Genomic DNA, 27,799 nt, shown 5'->3' on the forward strand with positions numbered 1-27,799 from the left:
GTCAAATGACTGAAGACAAAAAAAAATTTAGAAACAGTTCATTACTACATTTCTCAGAAAAGTACTTATTTAATGTAAACAAAAAAAAAAAAAAAAAAAAAAAAATATAAACAATTACAAAAATATATTTGATTACATATAAAAAATTATATTTAAAAAAAACTTTTATTTAAATAATATTAGAAAATGTCTATAAATACTTATTCGAAAACATTGTTATAAAAACTGCGCCACGCTTTTATTTAACTAAATATTTTCATTACTTTTAATTTTAAAATTTAATAATTATTACATTTATTTATTAGATAATTTATATAATTTATTTTTTACTTTTTAGTGCATTTTTATATTTGTCAATATATTATATTTTTTTGCTTAAAATTCTCAATTTGATTTAATTCTTATATTTTACTTTTTAGAGAGTTTTTCTAATTTGTTTCCTTTTTTTATTAATGTTAATATTAATATTAGTTAAATAAATGCTTTTTTTAAAAAATAATTTTTTGTATGTAATCAAATATATCTTGGTAACTTATTTGTTTTTTTGTATTTTTTACTTTTTAATCTTAATGAACAATAAACTTTTTACATCCAAAAAAATATTCTAATAATATTTATATCTGAATATTATTGTTTGTTCAAGTTTGTTTGTTTATTAAGACTAAAAAGTAAAAATATTTATTTTTACACATCGAAGTTACATACGTGTACCAAATTTTAATAATTTTCATACGATAGTTCATGACAAATGAAAATTTTCAACCAAATGCATGAATTTAGCGTAGGGGAAGCGCGTGGCGGCGTGAGGGTGGGTCATATCAAATTCCGACACCATAGTGCTGTATTGTCATCGAAGTTACATAAGTGTCCCAAATTTCATTGATTTTCATACGATAGATCAAAAGATATAGCAGTTGCAAGGTTTGATTATTCCTAAAGCGAGTTAAATAAAAGCTTTTAAAAAGCCGCATTCTTTTTTGTTGATGTAGAAAACTTGTAAAAACAAAATTTACTGTTAAAAATTACTGTTAAAAAATTAAAAAAACTGAAAATTACACAACAATTGTAAATTAAGTATAAATAATAACAATTACTTAGATAATAATTTTTTTATTAATGACAGAAAAGCAATAAATAATTAAAAAATTATTATTTCAAAGTTGGCAATAAAATAACAGCTGATTAACTATACGCTATACTGTATTAGTGTTTACATCATTCTGTTTGGTACATAAGTATATCGGGTACTGTGAACTGTGCTGTCGTTAGCAAAGGTTTTCTTTGAATTCTAGTTTGGGGTGTTTGTAATGGTAATGCTACAGCTGCTGCAGTAGAATATGAAGTACGTTTTCCGAACCGCAGGATTTCAGATCCCAAAACAATTAACGCGGCTTTCGCTATATTCGGGAAACAGGCTCACTACGTAGTATTCGTACCAGCTACGAACGATCTGTCCAACACAACGCTGCTATTGTCGAAATTATTATCAATGCAGTTTAGCGCAATCCAGGCGTCAGTATACGCTGTCTTTCTAAGGTATGTAAACTGTACTATCGTTAGCAAAGGTTTTCTGTTTGAACGTGATCGGTTTGCCATTGAACTAATGCCGTACTTAATTACAACAGTGGAATACGCTGATGTCAATTTGGGTGTGTGTAATAGTAATGCTACAGCTACTGCGTAGAATATGAAATATTACCGCTACCTAGTATTCGTATCAGCTACGAACGATTTTTCCAACACGACGCTGTTATTGATGAAATTATTATCGATATTTTTAACTATTCTTTGTTTTATTTATCTTATCATACCGTTATTTTCAGAATTAAATTTTCTCCAAGTTTTGTTTAAAAGTTTTATGCGTTTATATCCATCTAAAAAAGTCATTAGACGTCAAACGTAAAAACTATTTATTAGTTTTTACCCCAAATTTTTTCCCCCTCTATTTATTGGTTTTCACCCCAGATTTCTCAAAAACTACTTCAGATACGGTTCTGGAATCTATTTTACTCGATTTATCAGGTTAAAAACCGTAATAAACCACTAATTCTGCTCCTTAATTAACGTCCTAAAAATTTCACTACAACCTCATTTCATCGGGGTAGCTGAAATCCGAGCGAAATCTTTCACTAGCCGTAACTCTCAAACGAAGTATTTTAGGACATATGTTTATATGAACGTTTTCTATTATTTTCACGATTAGAATAGGTTATGAAGGTTCTGGAAAAACTTCGTGATAAACCCTTTATATATATTCTAAATATATAGCTGAAATTTTGTCTGTTTGTTCTCGCACCAAGCGAGAACCCACCGACCGATTGCTTTCAAATCTTCAGGATATATTCGTGTTATTCAGGGAAGGTTTAAAACCATAAAATGAGACTCTAGCCCCCTAGAATTAAAGAAAAAAATTAGTCTAATCCTTTTATTTCATTATTATATTTCTGTCACCATGGCAACAGGAATAAGTTATGAATTTTTCATCGTCCAAGGTGTGTGTACTTCAGAGTTACTACTAGTCTGTCTTTTGTAATTACGTTTCTTTTTTAGGTTTTTATAAATCCTGAAAACTTTAATTGTTTTTTTATCAGTATTATTCCCACAACCACGAGGGTAAGAACACTGCAGAGGCCAAGGGGGTTGAGCTCCCTGCTAGACGGGAATGGCAACCAAAGCGAATGCTAAGGCCCTGGGATAGGTCTGCAGCCCTCGAAAGCCCCTGGGTCGGCTCCGGGGGTCCAGGTTGAACCGGCTATATATATATATATATTAAGATTTTGGAGATCTTGAAGTTTAATTACCTCCTTCTAATCAAAACACACACTTTTACGATTGAAAAATTCCGGAAGGATGTGTAGATACGTAGTACATATATACATATGTTGGATTGTTTTTTGGTTGATATCTTCAGACTGGATTGACCGATTTGAGTCAAATAAAATTCTTCAGTTGCTTAATATTTCTATAAAATTAGTAACCGCAGAAGAATTCCTTATCCAGCTATCAGGTAAAGGAACCAACCCACCGGGTTGGTCTAGTGGTTAACGCGTCTTCCCAAATCAGCTGATTTGGAAGTCGAGAGTTACAGCGTTCAAGTCCTAGTAAAGCCTGTTATTTTTACACGGATTTGAATACTAGATCGTGGATACCGGTGTTCTTTGGTGGTTGGGTTTCAATTAACCACACATCTCAGGAATGGTCGAACTGAGAATGTACAAGACTACACTTCATTTACACTCATACATATCATCCTCATTCATCCTCTGACGAATTATCTAAACGGTAGTTACCGGAGGCTAAACAGGAAAAAGAAAGAAAGGTAAAGGAACCTGCAAAGCCGGAGCAGCAGATGACAGCAACAGTAATCTAGTCAGTTTAGGTAGCTTTTATTCATTTCAGTCTTCTTACTAAAGAGGGCTTGAAGCTGAACTAAATCTTTCAATTTAATTTAACAAATAATTTAAATACATATTAATTATTTCGAATTAGTTTGATGTGAAGATGTAGAATTTTATAGTAGGTTTTCAAAAATATTGAACCGCGCAACAGACTATAAAATACGATTTATTAACCTAATTATTTCAAAGTAGGATTACAAGGTGTTTCAGCATTAGTAATACATCATCAGTTTCGTTATTTACGTTATTTACAATATGTATCATCATCGGTAGACTTCAAATTTATAACGTAAGGTTTTATTAAAATTACCTAGAGATCTACGTAAGGTTTATGAATCCTTAAAGATTTTGAAACAAGTGACAACGAAGGTTACACCTACTACATCTCTTCCTAATAATACCGTTTCGTAATAAAAAAAAACCCTTCGGCACGCCGGAAGACGGAGGTAGATTTCACCGGTGCTAAGTAGAGGATAAAAAAGATTTCCACCTTAAAGTTAAGAAAAACTTCAAATTTACTCAATACGAAAATGATTGCATGTGAAAAAAATTTTCATATGTTTAGCATACGACAAACCCCATCTTCTTACAATTCCAGGAACATTTTGGTCATCCCTAGCCGTAAGTGTTGGTCATATCAAAAAAAGTTCCAGACAAAAGTTTTAGCTAATGTTTAGAGGACTAACAACCACTTTAAACCGATTCGACACTGTACCTATTAAGGGAAGTATGATTGTTCTGTCTTCGAAACCCAATTTTTTGCACCCCCTGGGCCAATGGTTGGTGATATAAAACCTTTACTTAGATAAGTTTTAGGCTCTTATCTTTGGATAAGATAATAGTAGGAACTTTAAACGAGTCCTATATTTTACTTAATAAGAAAATTATAGCGATACTTTTTTTCGAAAAAGCCCCCGCATTTTTACCCACATGGTCCGATTTTGCTCATTAACGAACTTGACCGAGATATCGTGTCCACAGGAAAGTGGACACGATAACTGTATATATATATATATATATATATATATAAATAAACTTTTGAACTGACGGTGGTTTTAGAGTCTGGGGAATGTGAAACGCGAACATGTGTCGAAATTTTCCTGAAGTCGAACCATGGTACCCATTACAATGGGTACCATGGTTCGACTTCAGTTGAACTCCAGTCCCTCTAGCTTTCTTATGAAATCTACTTAATAGGTGTAATTATCACCAGAAAAATAGGTTAGATTAAAAATTAAATTTTGAAGGAGAAAGTGTAGCAATTGAAGTGTTCCTTGCTGGCTACGTGAGGAAAGTCTAATTACAATTCATTCTTTTTTGCCAGCATCTAAAGAATTTGGCCTCATTTACCGATACAAAGCGCCAATAGAAAGAGTAGGAATAAGAAGAGATTTCTTATTCTCTCTGAGAAAAGACGGAATAAGCGCTTTTTCTGTTTGTAGTATAAATATTTGTAAAAATATTTATAAAATGGAATTTTAATCAAAATTTTGATTAATCCCCAGGAGTTTGCATGTAACAATTATGGTACCCTTTTAATTTTGTTTATCTGTAAAGCGTGTTAGTACACATTTTTACACATTATTGCCTTCTTTTATTTTTAAAGTTCTAGTTCCTCTATGTGCGTTCTGTTACCACTTAAATCATTAAAAGTAAGTTACGCATTTAACTTGATGTGTTATTACGAAACATTGTTATACTTTGATTAATTTGCAATCCCTACTTTATCTCTGTATCTCCCGTGACAGTTACATTATGACGCGCTAGTTTATAATTTTATTAACTGAGCTATCGATTACAGCTTCAGGAAGGTGACGAAGGGAACACTAGAAAAAGGGTAGAAAAGAGAGTTTGTGCTTTGAGAGAAAGTATTAAAATATTCAGTAGCAATTTATAAATATTACCGTGAAGAAAATGAAACAATTCCTTTTTTTTGTAATTCAATTTTTCGGTCTTTACATTAAAAGAACACTTAAATATAATACTATCTTTTAAGGTGACATTGATAATAAACTAAATTACCCTACTTAAAGAGGCCGTGAAGGAGTAATGTTTTATACGGGAGTGTTCTAAATTAATTTTTGTATTACTTTAAACTGAATAAACTGTTCAACGAGACTATCAGACAAGTTTTTTCCTTTAAAATCATTTATAATTTTAATCGTGGTTTTCTGTTAATGAAAGATTACTTACCACTTTATTGCCATTTAGAACTTTTTACTTATTGCTGAGAATCTTTTGCGGCAATAATGCTAAAAGAAATGTTGGGACCTCAAAAGTCAGTGGAGTATTTAAAATTAAATCGATAATCTCAGGAACTTAAGAGACAAAAAAAAAGGGAAATAAAAATTATTAATAAAAATATTTATTTAGGACGTTAGAATATAGGGATTGTACTCGTATGTTCGTAATGAAGTACTAAGGATTTAAAAAACTGTTTTTTCACTAATGAGGAAAAACAATCTACCCCTAATGACACTTCTTAGCCACCATATAACATTATTATAGTACGATCCCATGTGTAATCGAGTTTCTGTAATAAATTAATTTTTAACTTTGTACTGTTTTTCTGAATGAGTAGGACTGAATTGTTTTTAAATTTAGGTGATATTAGATTTTTAATTACTTTCCACAGGCGAGGGAGAAACCAAAAGTTCGTTACTGCATTATAAAAATTATAATCTGTAATAAAAGAGGTTTGCACTGATAAGATTCAATAAATAACATTTTTGTAAAACATTTAATATTTTTATTCTTATGGATGTTATGATTTCCTAATTTTGAAATAAATCTCTTACAGCTAACAAATAGTACACGATATAGAGTAAATTTTTTAAAATATTTTATGCAAAAGTTCATTCAAAATGGATTTATCACCTACAATTTGTATATCTTTATTCTTTTTTCTTACAGATGCAGGGGTTGATATGCAACAGAACATCTTATTTTAACTTTTGATTTTGATATCGTAAGTATGTTGAAAAGTTTTACTTTAAAGTAAGTTCACAAATTAAGCCTATTTTATAATTAATAGTGATTTTTTCCAGTTCAATGGCTATTGAATACGACTAGTACGTACATTATTAAGGCAGTCCTTATCTTTCTAACTGCCTATGGAGCCTTCCCAAGCTTCATCTGCGGCAATAATAATAACAGAAAATGTGTATATATTTGCAAAAAAAAGAGAAATATGTATGTGTATATATATATATATATATATTTTAGTTACCTTACTGTAATAAATATTATTATACTATTTCTAAATTTCGTTTTTGACCATTCAAAGAGTATTTTTGGCTGTTAGAATTGCTTTTCTTGGTGTACATAAAAGGCTATGTCGAGCAGTTTCTTTTTTAAATATTGTTTCAACGCCGAACGAGGACCTTTACCGTGTGCTACTGCATGCATATGCCATTCCGCTTTGATACTAAAATCTGCTACATGATACACTAAATTTATCATTCAGTATCTATTTTTAAAATAATGTTTAGCACCATTGCTGAAAAAATGAGCTTTTTCGCTTTATAATTTATTTTTAGGTAAGGAACTAATATATTTTTTGAACTGTATAAACCGTTGCTGTATTGTGCTTTGTACTGTCTGATACAAAGTCAAATTTTTGTGCGTTACCTTTGAATTTTCCAAATAATAACAAACTACAGGAGATATCGTACATTGGTCGATGTTAAAGTGCAATGCGTGTGAAGCATCTTAAATAATATATTTGTAATTTTCAGAAATATCAATACAGTCAACACTTACCCTTCTTTCAAAATTTTGTTAGTTGTTTCGAAAAATTCCGTTTGTTTTTTGCAGTAAATGAATGGGGTTCTAAAATAATTAATTTATCACATAGTTCTTGTACAAAATTTTTCGAGGGATAAATCTGAGTCAATAAAGTTGATCTACAGTCACGGAAGTGCCTTAGTATTTTGGAAAAGATTAATAATCAAAAGATTTTCAAGCGATGAAAAAACCACTGAACTTCAGTATTCATAACACATTCGATTTCCCACCATAAGCCTGATAATTTAATTTAAAATTCAGAGAAATCTTAAATTAAATGAATTGTTATATTTCCAGAAAAAAACAGTCAGGTCGATCTGGTTGGCATATTGAAATCGCTTTAGTGTGACATTTTTTTACCGTAGAACTTTGGGAAAAAGAATTCAGAACCTTCTACTTTATAACCATATTTTCTAAAAAAAAATTATTCAGGTGCTTTTGCCCGCCATATTGTGAAATCAATCGGGCCTCATAGTTTTCGAAAGTGACAGTTAAATTCTTTCACTAAAGTACATATAATCTTCAACTAAATATAACCAATTCGATTTATAATCATATTTACAAAATATGGACACATATTTTATATCTGATTACGGCCACCATATTGGATATGACATTCTTTGAAATTAATTGGACCACTGACTTCTGAATGTAGAATTACCTTTCATTTCAAGACCTTTCATTTGAGTCCTTACAGACCTCAATCGGACGTATTCAAGTGGTTTTATATTTTCGAAAAAAAAATCAAAGTAGTGGTTTCAACCGCCATATTGCAGAATTATTTTTGCTATATTTTGAAAGTAAAGTTCAAGAGCTTTCATTTGAGTCCTTACAGATCTCAAATGGACTTAAAGAATTTTTACGAGGAGAGGGTCATTCGTTCAGTAAGAATGCCTCTTATATATAATTTTATTTCTAGAAAATTTTTTCAAACAAAATATTAAATTATACTCTCATTTTTGAATTTTGATCGCTCTCGAGTTATTGGCTGATTCAGAGAGCCAGCCCTAAAAAATGTTGAACATGACAGAAAACAGATCTTATTTGGTTTGTTAATAAATATAGCATCTCAGATCAGAAGAAGTGTTTATTTTTTTCTAAAGTGGTAATGAAACATTACAATATTTTCATTAAAATTTCATTAAAACTACTGTAAGTTTTCTAAATAATTCACATTCAGCTCAGTTTTTTGAAATTAAAAATTCCATTTACTGTAAAGTTAAATCTAATTTTCTAAAACGCCAGTTTGATCAGAAAATTATGAATTTAGTCTAAATTTACGAGTCAAGAATTTGAAGAAATCGTAAGAGTGGAATAATTTCTTTAAGACTGTTAGGCAAATAGAAAATTTTCGTAAGTGTTGCTTGTAAAGGAAAAAGGTTATTAATATCTGAGCATTGAAACCCAAGATAACAAAAATAAAGTAAATAGGCTTAAGTAGCCTATACGACAGTTTAGTAACGACCGACAGTTTTTCATTTCCACCAGAAGTGTGTCAGGCATAAAACTTGTTCTTTTACAAAAATAAAATAAAAACGTAAGAAAGATACTATCTTGTTTTATTCTGCAAGCGTAAAGAAGTTTCTAATCCCACAAAAATGAGAAAATCAGCCATTTAGATCAATAACAAAGCTTTTTATAAAAAGGCTGGATGTTTTAAACACTGCTGTTTTTTTTATTTTTAATAAGAATTAAAGAGTAAAAATTGGTAAACTGTGTTTATAAGAGTACCTTATTAATTATGAATACAAGTATTAATAAACATATTCAAATTTAAAAAAAACATGTGAATTATTTGTAGCAGTTTTGAAAAGTAATCATACATTTTTCTAAAAAGGGGGATAAATAAATTTTAAGTGCAGTTTTCAAGTAGAAGATTAACACAGGAACAGCATTAAAAACAATCTTAAAAGACAGTCTGAAGAAAAGAACAATAAAACTAATCAATAAAGTAATTTTAATGAGTGGCAGGTTTTTTATCCTTACTTTGCCTTTGTTTTTTTGGAAAATAAAAAATACAGAAAAATAAATGAACTGGGTAAAAATCAACAAAAAACCTGAATGTGGATTACAAAAAGATGTAATGTGTGCAGGCTGAAAAAAAAAAAAATTCCACAAAATACTTGTTATAAAATTCATTGTTGTGATACTAGTGTTTTTGTGCCATCCTGAGGTGTGAATGTAGCAAAAAACATTATGTTAAGTATGTAATTATTATAATTTCTCAGGATTGTTCATCTGCGATACACAACCAAGTGTTAACAGAGAAATATTAGGATGTATTATTAACTTTGTTAGTATAATATTATTAGCAGCCCTAGTTGATATACTCATGCCTTGGTCTTCCTCTAGCATTCTTTTCTTCTGCTATACATTCTAATATCGTTTTTGTCAATCAATCATGTCTTAACAAATGGCCAATTCAGTTTGGTCTTTTTTGTTTTAAATTGATGAAGATGCAAGTTTATCAATGCCAGTCATTCTTAATGTATCCTCATTAGTAATTTTGTCTATCCACCAGATTTTCTTCATTCTGTGGTAGCACATGTCAAAAGCTAAAGCTTTTAGGAGAAAAAAAAAGCTAAAGCTTTTTAGGAGAATTAAAATTCTCCTTTCCTCCTCTACTCCAAGAATCCATGTTTTGCTTCTCCACAATTACACACGCCACGCAAAAGTATTTAATAGCCTCTTCTTGAGGTTATCATAATGTTTTTTTGAAATTAACAGTTTATGCTTTTTGTTAAATCCACTCAGCCTGGTTGATGCGGTTCATTGTTTCCTTTCTGATTGGCCATCTGATGATTATCTTACTGCCCAAATATGTAAAGTAGTTCACATTTTCTTCTCCCAGCATGCATTGTGCTTTCATTTGATTCCAACTTGCTGCAAGATCTTACTCTTAGCTTTATTGATGCATATTATACCCTGTACTGAGTATGAATTCCATCTCTTCTAACATTACCATTAGAGCCAATTCCCTGCCAATATTGCATATCATCAGCAAATCTTACCATATGTACTCTTCTTCCTTCAATCCATACTCCTCCTACTTCCCCCAACTTCCCTCTTACCTCAAACTCCCCTTTCCGTATATAACATTGGATAAGTAAGGTGATAAAAAGAAAATCTACCAAATGAAAGAAATGTTTATTAGATTCACTGCAAAGGAAAGAAAAGACCAATTCACCCCATAATCTCAAGGTTTTTCATTGGAATATGGTAGGTAATGTTTTTTATGATATCAAAATGTTAAATGTGAATAAAATTTGAACCCAGAATCTTTTGGATGTAGAAAAAACCATCTCTTCATCACAGCAGGCCAAGATAGAATTTTCAGAAATTAAAATAACTTGATCTGGTAACACTTCTAAAAAATACAAAATGAAAATTTTTTAGTGTGATACCTTTTTCTGCATAGGTTTTTGTTTGTATTACAGATTGCAGCTCTGTAAATAAAATCTTTTAATCACCCTCACTTTAATAAAAATGGCACATTATAGATCTATAAAAGTTAATATGAATAATGCTATGAGATGTCATATACTTCCATTAAAACTTCTTAGCCAGTGCTCGCCTTTTGAAGTAGCCTAAGGTACATATCAAACTAAGTACAAGAGTAATCAGCTGGCATATTAATACTCCACTTGCATTGTAACCGTTTTCCATCACTGAAATATCTTGGTAGAAACATTCATCATGTTTAACATTTATTGCTCCAAGGTTTGATAGGAAGAAATTCAGATGATCTAATCCCATGACTCTCTATGAATTTAACAGTTTATCTACAATATTCTGGTAATTTTGTGATTTATGGATATCCAGAAAATTTTCAAAAATGTCTTTAAACGCTGTCCAAGCAATGAGTTGTATAACATACAATGAGTTAAACATTTCATCTCTGACGACCAGTTCCCTTATTTATGGGCCAACAAAAACTCCTCCATTAACTTTTTTCACTTACTTTTGGGAATTACAATACTTGAGTTTCCTTCTTCATGGCTTTTACAAAATTTTTTATTAATCCCTCTTATATATAAAAAGATGATAATTAATAATTTTGTTTAACTAGAGGCTCAAGAATAATGTTTTTCAGGAGTTAAATTTTCATGTTTCTTATACTGTTTTATTACATAATGCTGATCCCTAGCTCGACAGTTCCATTCACAAATAAACAATAGTATTTTACATACCCTATCTGCATGCCTAAAAAAAGTGCTATTACTTTTAAATCTCAACACACATTCCAACTGTTTTGGAATTCCAGGAGTTTTGACCAAAAACTCACAAGTTCTGAGGGCTGAATGAGCTGGAGCATTGTCGTGATGAAAAAACCAGTCACCACTCTTCCACATTTCTGGCCTTTTCCACCGGATAGCGTCCCACAGACGTTTTAGAACTTCAATGTAGTAAGTCTGGTTCACTGTGGAGCCTTGTGGGAGGTACTCGTGGTGGACTACACCCTGAGCATAAAAAAAAACTGTCAACGTCACCTTTCATTAGAACGAACTTGGCGAGCTTCTTTAAAATGTCCATGCCACTTAAAACATGTCGCACGCTTCGTAGCAACGTCGCCGTACGCCGTCTTGAGCATATCAGAAGTTTCACTTGCAGATTTTCTGAGCTTAACAGAAAATTTCACAGTAACTCTTTGCTTGTTCAAGTCACTCATTCTAAAATCCACCAAACGAAGAAAACAGTCTTCACAAACAACTGCGTAGCTAAGCGACGAATAATGATATTGGCAATCAAAAAACTGCATTGTAATCAGCTGATCTGTATGAACATGGCGATCCCAAGCGAATTTGACTGAAACCAACTAGACTCAAGCAATTCAAACAGTGTTTGTATTTCTTGAACAGACCTCGTATATGTTTCTTTCAAATTAATTCCATGACCGATTGGTATAGAAGGGTATTTATTATTATTGTGAAGCAGAACTACTTTTAAACTGTATTGTAGAACTTAATGAAAAGGCATCACTCCTCAGGTTTAGAAACTTCCCCAATTGAAACATAAGCTTTGATATTTATACAGTAAACTAAGTAATTTTCTTAAACAAAGCATTGAGAAAATCTTTTCTGATGGCTTCGATAGCCTGAGATTTTTGTATTTTCTTCCTTTTTTTCAGCAAATACAAATTCTTGAACCTAAATGCTCAGCTTGATTTTTTTGATAAGTTTAAATTTCTTACTGAGTAATTAATCTCACCTTGTAGTATAAGATAAGGCTCATGGCTTTTAATTTAAAGACTAAATCATGATTGTCTTTTTCCATAATGTATGCTTCATCACTGTTTTCATAAGCAAGTTTTCAGGAACTTTGGGAACTGGAATGGAATCACAACGAGGTATAAGTCTGAGTGTAGATGTCAATGAGTATACAGAGTATTATGTATTTAGACCTTTTAGAAATTCCAGACACATTAATTAAACAAAAATAACAATTGGTTATGTGATCTTTTTGTTCATGCCAAATCTCAGGGGCACCAAATGGCAAGGCCTTTCATGTGCCATCCTCTTAAGTTACCACACAGTTACTAAAAATTGTATGAGAAGCCCATCTCTTATCTTTGTTATCAATTTTACACAGTCAAAGTATGATTCATAACCTTTTTTAATTAAAGGTTTAATGTTTTTCTTATGTGATTTTATACTGAACTCACCACACCAGCAACAAAAACTGTCTGAATATTTATATAATTATACGGCAAAATTAGACCTCACTGTTCATTCACTTCTTAATACAGTTATCATGATCACTGAAGAGATTACAATATTAAAAGCAGTAGGCTAACAAAGTCAACAAGCTTTGTGTTATTTTGAATTGTCCAGATACAATGAATCTTGTTCACGTACGCTTCAATAAAGAGATGTGAGATGTTTGTGTTACGGATTAAGTTACTGATTCATAGTTAACAACTGATTACAATAAAGTTAAAAATATAGACTAACCAAATAAAAATATAAATCTCTTTTGATGGACCAGTCAAGTATGGTCAACATCCCGTTTCTTTTCGATTGAAAATAAATTGGGTAATGATGTGGGTTACTTGGTTGATTCCATTTTTTCTTTAGGGATCCCATATTAATACAAGACATATTGTTTTCATCCTACAACGAATTCTACAGGATGAATTCAGTAAGACATGAAACACTATTAAAAAATAAGTTGTGATACATTTTGTTAATCACACCTCTTTCATTGAGATCTAGTATAAAAATAGTTTGCAAAAAACATTAGCTCGACATAAAAATGGTTAGGTATAGAATTGTTTGTAGAAAAAAAGTCTTATATTGAAATATAAAAGAAACTGTGTATAAGGAAAATGACCAAATAAAGGTTTAAGCTTGAAAGAATGTATTTTGATTTCATTTTTTGCATAGAGTTGAGATGTACATTGGAGTTAATAAAAATTATCTTATATTGAAATAAAAATAAAACTTTGTATAATGAAAATGATCAAATGAAAGTTTAAGCTTGACAGAATGTGTTCTGATTTTCCTTTTTAGATAGAGTTGAAGATGGAATTGTCCATAGAGTTTTAGAATTAATAAAAATGTCTTATATTGAAATGAAAAAGAAACTTTATACAGTAAGCAAATTATCGAATGAAAGTTTAATCCACAAAGTGGTGTGTGGATCATAAAGTCATGCTTGCCCCTAAATAATCTTTTTTTGTAAAAAATAAATCTGATGTGGACACCACATGGCTTCCTTTACACCTATTAAATTACATATATACATTTTTAAAGGTACATAAAATTTTATTTCTGAAATTTTTTGGGATCACAGTACTTCCTTTAGCTCGTACAAGGTAGTAAAAAGAATGATCGCTAATTTGTATTAATCTATTAATTTGATCACGATATTTATAACATCTGATCAGCTGATAGTGGTCAGACTACTCGCACGTCTGAATATTTTTATAGAGTAATTACTGTGGGATTTTGATTCGCTTTATTAAAAATACAAGAATGCTAATCTGTTTTGCCAAAAAGATTACATTTTTAGTTAGGATTCTTCAACACAATTCATGTATCCAAAATCATTTTTATTTATTTAATAAAATTAATTTGAAGGTATGAAAGATGTCAAAAAATTCTATTTTAAAGATTATAGAGGTAGCGTCTTCGCCTCCCTGTCATATGTCATACTTGCGAGGGGGTGGGCTAGTGACAACCCTCGATTAAGATGAATTCTTTACGTTGGTCTTATAAGAATATTCAAAACATTTTTGTTTTCTTATTTTCTTAGTTATAAATAAAACCTTAAAAAGTTACTACTTACATAACATTAGTTAATTACAATTATTATTATCTATTGTAAAATAATTAAGTTACTAGGCCATTGTTGTAAAAATTGCAACAATTAATTAATTCAGTTTAAAAGAATAATAAACAATTAATTAATACAATTTTTAACTAATTAAAAATTAATTTATTTTGTAATTCAACAGTTATTAAAAGCAAAGTTATTAAACACATTAGTTAATTTTGCCGTCCAGCCGTCCAGAAGTCCACCTTTCCATGTAGTCTATTGACCCAGGCAGCCACCTTTGGGATCAAGGTGGCTGCCTGGGTCGAAGGAGGGGCACTGGACCTACGTCCAGTGCTCCTCCTTCGAACTCCGCCACCTCCCCTGTAAGTCAGCCAGCAAGGGGCACCTCGCCTCCTCTCTCCCATTTGTGGCTCTATCTCTTCTTTTTTTGGCCAACGGGGGCATACCAGCCACCGCCAGTGAGGCATCCAATGATACCGTCCGGTAGAGCGGCGCAAATCTTATCGCCGGCCTCCTATATATGCCATTCAATTTCCGGGCATTTCTCACCACTCCAAAGGCCTCCCATCATACCGGTGTCGCATTCAAAATCACGCTGGCGACTACCACGGTAGTCGCCAGCATTCTGCGCTTCATTGTCTTAGGACCCCCGGCACTGCCCAGAAGCCTCAGCAATGCCGAAGACATTTTTTCCGCCTTCATAGCCACTTGCTGCCCGTGAAGGGAGAACCCCCTGAAGTAAGAAACGCAACTGCTCATGCAACATGCTCATACGAGTACTATGGCAAAACAAAAGTAACACTAATTATTAATCATTAATACTCTGTACTAATTACTATAATTCTAGAATGGTGATTCTGTAGTATGCCTGGTCTACGTGTGAAATGAATTGAAATGAAAAGGCATTCTATAGAAAGTTTAGGCGTTTTACAGAATAACAGATTTTCCACTTGGAGGGTAACATATAAATATAATACATCAAGAAAAATAAAAAAAATAAAACAATAAAGTAAAATGTTTTGAAATATGTGTGAAAGATATATCAATCAAAACCATTAGGGTAACTATCAGACTAACGCATACTTAAAAACATTTGTAAGAAAATTCTCCTCTGGGATCGGATCTATGAATAATTATTTAATTATTAATATAATGGTGGAAAAAATTGTTAAATGTAAAAGGTAATATAAAACGGTATGTAACATTAACTATTAAAATGCCGAAAAAACTTAATAATAGACCGGAGCAGATTATAAAATTTGGATTTTATTGTAAGGAAATTACTGTAAAAGATATTTTCAGGGTCAGATCAGTTAGAGAATTGAAGCAGTGAAAAGATAAATTGATCATTTGAAAAGCCTATTCATATGGTACCGGGTGGTATATGAAAATAAATTTATCATTAATTAAAATATACCTCTTTGCTTAACCGTTTTCGGATCATCATGTACACAATTATCAAAATATCTCGCTAATCAAAAAGCAATAAACATGTTGGAAATGATTATAAATCTTTTTATGTATTGCGTGATGTTTTTTATTAACAGATATTTTATCATCTAAAATTATCGAAATCATATGTTGTATTATTTGTTAGAATCTTGTCATTTTCTGTCAGCTTCTTGAAACGCACTATTGTAGAGTTTTCAAGTACATAAAATTATTGATCGATCATAGTAAGTTGTTGTTCCATGAAAAAGGCAAGAGTGTAAATATTTGTGTATCTATTATTTCTAACTTGTATAATAAAACCAATGTTTTTAAAATTAGCGAACTTATGATAAAAATAACTTAAATAAATTTATAAAATACTTTGACACAGGAATCTTTTTGGGTTGCGATGTGTTATATATAACATACTGTTATATGTATTTAAAACATACTGCATATTCCAATGGTTGGTTGCAAAAGAAGTTGAAAAATGCACGATGAAAGCAATACTTCACCAGATGTTAGTGTATGCAGTACTGAATGTAGATTATTCTCACTCTCTACACGATTTGCGTAATGATTATCCGCTCTCCTTAAGCAATTCGACACCTTATTTATTTAGTAAAAGTCATAATTCGGTAAAAAAGTTACTATTCCCTTCAAAACGTATACGAAGTATGAAACGCATTACCGAATTTAAAATGTCATATACTACATTGATTGATGCTGAAAAAAGTACACCGAGGAATTTAATTTGTGCTATCAAAGTGGATGGGATAGCCTACACACATTAGACCGTTGTTGGATTTAAATTTAACCCCCAAAATTTGCGCTATCGAATTGGATGGGAACGTCTATAGCCTATAAATTAGACCGAAAGTTCTATACATTAGTCGAGACTTCCAGCGTTCTAGTCCTAGTAAAGTCAGTTACTTTTATACGGATTTGAATATTAGATTGTGGATACCGGTGTTCTTTGGTGGTTGGGTTTCAATTAACCACGCATCTCCGGAATGGTCGAACTGAGACTGTACAAGACTACACTTCATTTACATTCATACATATCATCCTCATTCATCCTCTGAAGTATTATCTGAAAGGTAATTACCGGAGGCTAAACTGGAAAAAGAAATACCGCTGTTGGATATAACTTTAACCCCCAACAGTACTGGTGAACAAATGGATGCAAACATTGATTCGCCAAAAAATGAGGCATATGACACGAATAAAAATATTGGAAAAAGCCTAGATTTTTAATTAATAGTGGTTTCACTATATTTTACTCGTACTTCTTATATTACTATATTTTTACTCGTAATTTCTTGATCGCTAATAGAAAAATAGTATCGATACTCCTATCAACCTTCATTTTATTAAATTTCGTTCGGTTTAAAGTAGAATTTACGTGTTTCAATAAATTTTCGATAGTATTAGATATTTCTTCAAATCTATAGTATAAATGTTAAAACGAATTTGTATACCGAACTTACTTATGTTAATATTATAATTTGAATAATTATAAATTTTAGGAAGTAATGCATTTACTAACGATTTATAAGATTAACAGATAATGTTTGTACAGTTTTATGTATGTAAATTTTATGTTTTTTTGCGATCAAATTTGAATATAATTTCTTTCGAATTATTTTTGAAAATATTGATAAAAATATTCGTTATTTTAATGTTAAATTCAATATCGTTTGTTCTTTTAAAGTTAGTATTAGAAATAATGTAATTAATGGATTTTTCTAACATTTTGTATTATGTGCACAATTTTGGGATAGTACAAATTTAGCTGTTAATAAAATCTAATTTTGTTGACAATTCTTTAAGAGGAATTTTATTTAAAAAGAATTCCACAAAAATTGCTGCGACGTGATTCCCGTAAAGTCTGTAAACATCTGTTCATTAATTCGTTTTATATTTTTATCTGCTTATGTCTGCTACTATCTGGTAAACAAAAATCGCTGTAGCTTTTGAGTGTTAGTAGAATTTCACTATAGTGTACTGTACTCAAAGAGACGTTATCAATTTAATAAAATATTTTTACCGATTTCTATTACATGCAATTAAAATATCATTAGCAAGCATGGTTTTCATTTCTTTTATAATTTTCGTCCACTTATAGAACAATAAAAAAATTATTTTAAGTTTATATTAAAAGAATTACGTAATTATTTAAAATATTATATTTTTTATCCTTTCTGTAATATAAATTTTATTAATTTTTATTAAATCCAACGCACTTCTACTCCTTGAAAGTTATACGTAAAATTTTGGTTAGAAATCTATATTATGGTAAATAAAAAAATTAATAATGTAAATAAATTTGTGAATGAAATCAGAAAATTTATTTAAAAATATGTACAGACGCACATTATTTTAATAAATATCGATTATTAATATATGAAAGAATACTTTAATATTAAGGTATAACATTTAAATAATTTTAAATTATTTATATGATGGAATATATTATTGATATTTATATATAAATAAATGAAATTCAACCTAACCAACAATTCGAGTCATATTTTCCAACTGTGTCATGTTTAAAAAACTTAAAATTATTAATGTTGATTAAAAGTGAAAAATTAAACCATCTTTTATACACATACAAAAATTAGCATATGTAAATATTTATCTACCGTTCATTCCATCGTTTATTATATAAATGTGTGCAAAACAAATGAGTTTGATAAACATGTTTTAACAGCCAAATACCGATAAAAATTGATATGGGATATTCGGTGATTTTAAATTAGCCTTATTGATAAAAATATTAGTTATTTTAATACTACAAAATTAAAATATTTTAATACTACAAAATTAAGTGATACAGATGGAAAAAAATTTGATAGTTGGTTACAAAACTTTAAGAAAAACTTAAGAAAAACTGAAACTAGTATTCGAATTATCAATGAAGTATTATAACTTCAAAATCGTTTCTTAAATTCCAGAAGCTGCTTCTCACGATGAAATTAAGGGTTACAATGCAGATGAAATAGATAAATTTGTTATTGGTAGATACAGTTATTACTTGATTTGCTTCACTGTTTCGATCGAATTTTATGATAAATGTCATAAAATTATAAAGAATAATTATTTTATACAAGATTTTACCAGAAGTGAAGACGATAAAGAAAAATTAAAATTAGTGTAAGTTTTAAATAATTAACCAAAAATTATATACAGAATTACCAACATTATACAAAATAAAAGAAATTTAGAATATAAATTAAATAATATCGAAGATTAAAGTAAAATAGAATATTAATTGATGTTAAAATGTTAAACAAAATTCACGGATGTTAAATAAAAATGGTTCCAGCGCATTGTATACCGAACATTCTAAGAAAGACGAGACTACCTTGTTATTATTGATAAAAATAATACGCGTTCAAAAATGAAATTTCACAAACCCCTTTGTAAAATATGTAAAATATATACCCCTACTATAAAATAACATCCAAAAATACCGAGGTCTTAACATAATAAAACTGCTTTGGTTTTATTCTGAATAATTTTCGGAATGTTACATTTTACATTTGCTAGGAATCAATTAAGTACAATTTTTTACGCTAGATCTCTGACTGAGATTTGAACGAATTATACGATTAAATGTTATCTTTTTCATTAAATGTTTATTTTTTATTAGATATGACATTATTAAAACAAAAATAGTTAAACAATTGTATAGTCCAGCTAGACGTATCTACCTTACGCGAAGAACTGAATTGAAAGGTATTAACGATATTTATCGATCGGATCTAACGGAAATTATACTTTTTATGAAATTCATCAATGAATAAATATGTACTTAAACAATAATTAATTGTTTTTCAAAGTTGCATTCACTGTACCATTAAAATGTAAAACTGGTATGGACCACCTTGAATTCCGTATTTAAAAAATATAAAATGAGTAAAAATAAACATTATCACACATAATAAACAATAAAAAAGAATTTCACACTTTGCATGTAAACAAATTTATTGAAAAAGTAGGGCTTTCCCCCCCCCTCTATTTTGGTAAAAAGCCGTTATTGTACAATGACAATAAAACAATGAAATATAAATATGGATGAAATTCACGGAAAATAGTAATTACATATGAGTACCGAAACATAAGACAATACAGTAAAACAGTATATAGATCAATAAAATTATTATTGAAAGAGTCTAATGAAAATAAAAGATAAATCGATAATAAAAATAAATATTCGAATGCGAAATATACAACAATGGTCAAAAAGCCTGCAAAGTTTAAAGTTTCTGATTACGTACAGATAATTAGATTTAAAACAATCTGAAAATCGTTATCTGGCGAATAGAGTTAATGAGATTGTAAAAGTATACGACATCCATACTGATTCAGAACAGAATTGATCGATAGCATAAATTAAGTTTCTGAAGGCTCCGTCTGATGGCGCCTGGAAAACTCTGTAGATACAATCCGCAATATGTCAAAATAATGAATTGCCTCTGTAGAGATTTGCAGGGACAACTATTCATCTTGGTTCAATTTAAAGAATATTAACAGTTGTACAATCACAATCAGTTAAGATAGTGCTGTCTAATCAAACTATATAAATCCTCTACAACCCAAACTGAGAGTTATTTAGTCGTCAAATGTTGAAAACACTGAGAGCTGACTAGATAAATTTATTTAATGTAAAAATTAACTTTAGTTAATTTAATTATTTAATTATCTCATGTGATGAAATCTAGATCTAGATGGTTGCCTTACTCTCTGACTGGCTTAAAATTTAGCCTTTTAATGATTAATTTTGATACTACATTCTGATTGGTTTTCTATAACCTTTAACATAATGACGTTTGTTTCTTCCTCCAGTTTAAAATATGGAGAACAGTTTCCCTGATCATTCTGATGCAAATACCTTAGAATGAAGTTTGTGACAGTGTTTCTCCTTGTCACATAACAAGATGAAGTAGTAATTGCTGGATGTGCAATTATTGAAACTCTGTTCTACTTAGGGAAAATAAAATTAAGTTATTGTTATAAACTAAGGTTAAAAGTTAAATAAAAACAAAGTAATTTTAGGTCGCCGAGGTGTAGCTAAAATTAAAATCTAATCACTGTGACCACTCTTTTTGTTATACAACAAACTTAATAATAAAACAACCCATCTCATCTCAAAGATGTTTCTCAAAAAAAATTTGTATTTTTGATAGATTTAAAAAACAAAAATATTCAATTTTTACTGATAAGAAAATTGTTTTATAAATTTTGTTTATTTTTTTCTGATGAAAATTCTTATAAAGCATCCTTAAGTATAGTTTATATTGATTATTTTTATAGACAATAGAGCCAAAAATCTTCAATTTTTGTGTTATAGTCTTTAAAAACATGTACTGATTCTAAAAGTACGTAAGATATACTTCTCAGCGTAATAAAAAATAAACATGTTAATTTTAAACTTTCCTTATTTAATTAATTTATAATCATCCAGTTAAAAGTTAAATGTAATCAGCTAGAGTTTACATGGTCGCACTTCTCTAGCTGTGCCAGTCACCTAAGCGAATAATTTTTAAAATTTTTATTAGGTTAATCATTGCTTTTATATGCAAAATTTTACGCTCTCCAAAAATGGGACTCATTGTTCTAAGATAAATATTACAGCTATAATACCAAAAAAAAAAGTATAGAAAAATTAACCTTATAATCAAAATTTAGGAATTAAAAAAATTGAAATAATGTCTACTTTGGAAGACCAACTGCTGTTCAAAATCCACAGGTAATTGTAAAATTTCATATTTTTTTTGAGTACGTACAGTTTTAGATAATTTAATTGCATTGTAAAAGGAAGACAGAATGAAAGTCTCTGTTTAATAAGAGAATGTTTGAAGATAAAGACCAAGTTCAGAGATGTAATGAAAAGATTATAAGGGTAGGTTTTTGTGAAAGGTGCAGGAAAAATATCATTAAGAGAGAGATTTAGGACTTTCATAGAAGAAAATGGAGAAAAAACATACAAGTGTTGGTAAAGATAAGCCATGTTTCATATCAAAGTACTTGTTTAAATATAACGGTTAACATTTCATTTGAATCAATTTTTTCCTGATGTTATGTTTTAATTACATTACATCACAAAAAACAACTAAGATTTAATCATTAATTTAACTTTTTGAAAGTCTAAAAAGATGATTCATCATGCCCAAGTCTGTTGAATACTTTTTGGTGTATTAGCTACAGCATCTTTATTAAGCCTCCTTGTAAATTTTAGGAATCATAGTCACACTAACTAAAGTAGTTTCTATTGACATGAAATTCAAAGGTTATATTCCTTCTCTCATCACTGATGAACATATTAATTTTGAAATATAGTGACATTTTAGTCTAAATGTTTGAAATTGCAATTATCAGTTTCAAACATAGATTTCAATCTATCTGAAAATGGTCTACTTGAATTCAAATAGTTAATCAACATGGTAAATCATCTAAAAAGGTCAGATGAGTTTTTAATAAGAATTCTCTTCTTTTTTCAGTAATTTGTTGCACCGCAAAAACATTGTCCATACATGACTGACCTCTGCAAAATCCACTTTGTTCCTCAGATAATTTCGCCTCTGATGCTGCCAATAATCTACGTGTAATTAGTTTTTGATTGTATTTTTTAACCAACATTAAGCAGAAAAATTCCTCAATAATTTCAATATTCACTTTTATCACTATTCTTAAATATGGGTTATTCTTGAGCCAACAAAACTTCCTGTAGGATTGTAGTTTGATCCAACATAAATTTGGTAGACGTAACATATTTGAAAATTTCTTCTTTGATTTTGTCAGAATCACAAGGCTTCCTATTCTTTGTAATATTAATAGCTGCATTAAGTTCTTCTAACATAATGTGATCAATACTCATTATCTGATAAGTTTTGTCTGTCACTTCTGTATTCTGGTCTTCGCACCACAAGTTAGCAAACTGATTCACCCAATCATATTCAGGGATGATATTTATATTTGGTTCATTCTTCTCATCTTTACTAAGATTTTTATAATTTTATAGGCATAAGCTTTGTTTGCTATGAAAATTACGTTCAAAAGAGAATCCACATTTTTCCCAAATGTGTATTCACACATTCTCTGTGAGCAGCTTGAACTACAGTTTAGTCTCTTTATTTCTTTTTATTTTATAGGCTTCAAAATTTTGCTCTGAACAACTTTGTAAACATTTATTATGCGCTCTTTTCTTTTCCATAACAGAATTTTCAAGATATTCATTATAGAATTTTAATCCTTGCTTTCTGCCTTTGATTCTAGTTCTTAATGCTTCCTTTGCTGCACAGTGAATACAAAACTTGATATTTTCCCAAACTTCCTCAATATAATTATTTGCAGGAGATCATTACTAAGAAACCTTTAATCATGTTTATTGCAGATATTTTATAGTATTATCTTCCAGTAAATTAACTTTATATATGAGCTCCTTCATCTTTTCCTAGACCTTGTATAAACCCAATTCTTATACACCTTCCCTCATAGAGTTTTCGTAAGTACCACAATTATTTTTCTCATTTACAGATTTTTACTCAGGACATTATTTGTTAATTTTTGGGAAACAAAGATAGCACCTCCAGCTGCTACACTTCTATTCTTATCCATTCTACTACATAGAAATAATTATTTTCCTAAATCACTCTTTCCTCTTAATTTCTTGTTTGTCTCTGTGATTATGGCAATATCAATGATTCTAGTATTTAGTTCTCTCATCAGTTCTTCCATTTTGGTGTTAATCCTCATACATTCCAATTCACTATGTTTAATTCTTTAATAGTATTTTCATTTTTCCATTGATGTTGAAAATTAATCTGTGAACCAAATTACTCTATTAAAATAATTTATATTTTCAATATAACTGTCATTTATCTCTAACCTTCTGAAACTCACTTTATGCTTGCCAGTAATTGATCATTCCCTGTTTGAGTTACAGGCATGAGTTATGGGTTTCATTCAGAGACATCCTAGGGTCTTCCGCCACTATGGCGTAGGGAAATATCCTCCTTTGCCATAAAGACCATTGACTTGTTGTCACATGTTTATATGTTTATAATTATAGGCCAGGCAGGGGGCCTATAATTGAGTCCTACCATCTAGAGCCAGATGGACTAAGGTTTTTTTATGAAATTTGGTACTTCTCTTCCTCCACACTGTTTCATCCTCTTTAGGGATGAGCCTGGGCTTGGGACCGGCCTGCGATGGTGTTCTTAGAGGTATCTACATAAATAATTTTTTTCAGGTATTGAACTTTATTTAATTTTTGAAAGTAAATACAATCATAAAAATTAAAGTTTTTAGAAAAGGAGAAAAAAATTTCTCATTTTGGAAAACTTGAGTTTATATTTAGATTAGCAAAATCTTATAATATTTTTCTTTACCTCGTATTTATTTTCTAGGGCCAAATTTAAGAACAAGGATAAAAGGTAATAGCTATTATGTACTCTATATAAGTTAATGCCTTTCAATTTTTAAAATTGAAGATACTTTATATTAAAATATTTCTTATTGATTTTTGAATTTGTAATCGATTTATTGATATAAATATTTGAAATTTAAAGTTTTGATTTGGAAAATATCTGGTGATTGGCCGGCAACACGAACAAAGTTTACCGTTCTTGTCGAACAGAAAATATTGCTTTCTAACTTCTGAGGAAAAAAGTAGTTTCTTGTGATAAGAAACTAGAATAAACTGATTATCAGGATTTCTTGTATCTTGATTTTTACACAAAACTTTTTAAGAATAGCTGCGTTGAAAAGCAGATGATAAAAGATTTACTATTAAATTTTTCAACTTTTTTAAAAGTAATTAATTTTAATTTTAAATTAAATTTTAAAAGTATCTTTATTTGTTTGATTTATTTTTAAGATGTTATATTTTGTAATATTTAAGAAAAACATCGAAGAAGTTTTTCTCCTTTATGATACTTCTCAGGATTGACATTATATGTTCTGTCATTTTCGTTCCTCATCTTTCTGTCTCTGTTTATATCTGTTCTTTTATTTCTATTTTTTTGCTGAAGATGAAATGGAGCTATTACAAAGCGTAAAACTTCCAGCCTAAGGCTTCTTCAGTTCCTTCGTTACGAAATGGAAGCTTGATATTTCATTATGTAGTTATTCGTTATAATAAAAGTATTTTACAGTAATATACTACTAGAAAGTAAGCTCTTTATGATGTAAACTTACATTCATGTAATCATAGATAGTTGTATTAAAGTTTGTTGAAGTTTGTAATGAAAACAACTTATGAGTAAATCAAATATGTTCTTAGTAACAATGAGAATTTTCTGATTAAATTGTACAATAATTTAATCATTTTTGAAGCAATTAAAAATATTTCTATATGAAATTTTACGAGTATATATATATATTTTAATAGTAATAAATTATGTTAAATATTATTATTATTCAATTTGACATGACATTAATAAATATGATGGATTTCGAGGTAAAACTTTTAATTAAATAAAAAAGGCGCAAGTTTATACTGATGTATGATATTAAATATTGCAAGTTTACTGAATCAGTAAAACAAATTAAACTTCTTAGAAATAAAAGAAGTTAAATCCTCAAAGAAAAAAGAAATTAAATTATGATATTGATAAAAAGAAAGAATATAAAATATCTTTTAGTTGGAAAATTAAAAAAAAGGGTTGTTAATATTAGCGTTGAGATTATACTTGTGAAATGAACTTTTCATAATAATAAAAAAATAAAAACTATCTATATCGATGAATTATCTGTGTCAGACTGGAGTTGTCGTAATGATAGTTACCGATCGAAATGATGGAGTTGTGAACGATCCTTGGATGGCCTCAGAATCCTGCTGCTTCCTTTCCTGGTAATCTCGATCTCGGCTGTCTGACTGACTGACTAAGAATAAAAATTATGAATGTTGTGTCAAGAGGAAGAGAGAGTCTTGTTGCTGCCAAGCCTGGCGTACTCCGTCGGGGTCCTGGCATCAGATAGAATGTTCTCGAAACAAATAATTTAATAATGAATATTAAGTCGGATCTTCGGGAACAAGTTTAAATATGAATATTTTTACGTTAAATTTTCTTATTAATTAATATAAATCTGTCACAATTAATATTAATTATTTTAAACAAAAATAGCTATAGTTTTGATTTTATTTTATTTAAGATTATTTAGCGCGGCATAACGCCTTAATACAAATTAGCAAAGATTTATACGAGTAATAATGAATAAAAATAAGAAAGTACAGAAGATAAGAGTTTTATAATGCATGTACTTGATTTATGTTTGTGGAATAGTAAAGTGAGAAGAATGATTAAAATATTATTTAATAAACCACGTAAAAAAAAAAATAAAGTTACTAAATAAAAATAAAAAATGAGAAAGATAAGGAAATATCACAAGTCTCTTTACTAAGCGCAAATTAAGTTTAAGAGGGTGTCTCATGAAGATATATTTAAGGACTACCCCTGGGCTTAAAAATTAAGTATCATGATGATTTAAGCATAAGTAAGCTTAAACAAAAAGTATGAATAACAAACTTTTGTAACATCTCAAGTTATAAAATTAGTATTTACTGCTGTTTAGTACCTAGTCCTTAACTAAGTTTTTTAATTAGTAAAATTTATTAATTTAGCATAATGGATGCGTAGCTTAATTTTATGGAAAAATTGATCCTATGTTCGTCATTTCATGCTGAAATTATTTTTAAAATGGTAAAGGTTCAAGGAATTTTTTTTGTAAGATGCATTTCACGTTTAATAAAATGATAATTTTCAACTATTCACAACTTCATTACGGTGGTTCATTCTCTTTTCTTTATTTTTTTGTGAATAAAATAGTTATAAAAAAATTTATTTCAAAATATTTAACATAAGATTGCATAGCCATTATATCGTGCTGGTCAAGCATAATCATCAGTCCAGTTATGTAATTTAAAAGTAGAAAAAGAACTTTATTTGAAGTTGAGTGAAATAATTAAATCATTATTTTTTTAAAGTTTAATTATACATATATATATATATATATATATATATATATATATATATATGGTAGTTTATTAACATATGCTTTCTGTTTTCCTAAAATAGTAATTTTTTTAACATTAAATTTTAATAATATCTCTGAATTTACGATACTTTCATGTATGCTTCGTGATTTTCTCAGTATCTTAAGCATAAATCAGTTTAATCAAAATAAAACGTTATCTTTGATTTTGTTTCTAAAACTTATCTTTTGGGAAAAAATTATAATATGAAGTAAACATTTATTAATTAATCTAACTTAGTTAATGCTATTTTAAATTTTCAACGATTGATTGATTCAGTTGGTGTAAAACCTAGATCGTCAATTTGGGTCAGAATATGTAGGAAATTTATATGTGATTTTAAAAACACGTAAATATAATTTACAAACCTTTAACAGAGATTGATGCAGATTAAAATAATATTCAGACTGCAGTAATCAGATGCAACTATAAGATTAACTGAAAATCAGTTAAATTGTGTGAATAGAGGCTGGTTCGAGGTAAATATATGAACAAATTTTAAGTTTTACGTTTTTCCGAAATTCTTCGTTAGCAATAATCGAATATCTTTGTAAAATAAGTTTTTGGTCCTTGTAAATCAAATAAATTTTATTGTAAAGTAAGTAAATGGGTCATTGAATAATACGGCTGACTACTGATTATATACATATTTAATTCTGAGCGCAAAATTCAGACTAGATAGAAAGATTTGAACCTTCCAGAAAAAGATTTAATATTTTGGGAAATACGAGAATAAAATAATGGCTCTGATTTATGAGAAATATCACTGAACGCGAGAGAACTGCTCAAACATACTCTGGGTTTGAGCTGTAACCTGTTATTAAACAGAATAATCTTACCTTAAAAAATTGTAATTTTCATT

At 29.4% G+C, this 27,799-nt stretch overlaps 1 protein-coding gene across 1 annotated transcript in view; it reads left to right on the forward strand.

The window, feature by feature from the left end:
- Positions 1-1,317: 1,317 nt before the first annotated feature.
- Positions 1,318-27,799, forward strand: part of LOC142317735 (ras-specific guanine nucleotide-releasing factor 1-like) — a 526,102-nt gene continuing 499,620 nt past the window's right edge. Inside the window, exons 1-2 of the mRNA XM_075354282.1 lie at positions 1,318-1,536; positions 6,312-6,366. The gene's annotated coding sequence lies outside the window, so the exon portion shown is untranslated. The remainder of the gene's footprint in view (positions 1,537-6,311; positions 6,367-27,799) is intronic.

Source organism: Lycorma delicatula, chromosome 1 (assembly GCF_047948215.1).
Source record: "Lycorma delicatula isolate Av1 chromosome 1, ASM4794821v1, whole genome shotgun sequence".
Lineage (NCBI taxonomy): Eukaryota > Metazoa > Arthropoda > Insecta > Hemiptera > Fulgoridae > Lycorma > Lycorma delicatula.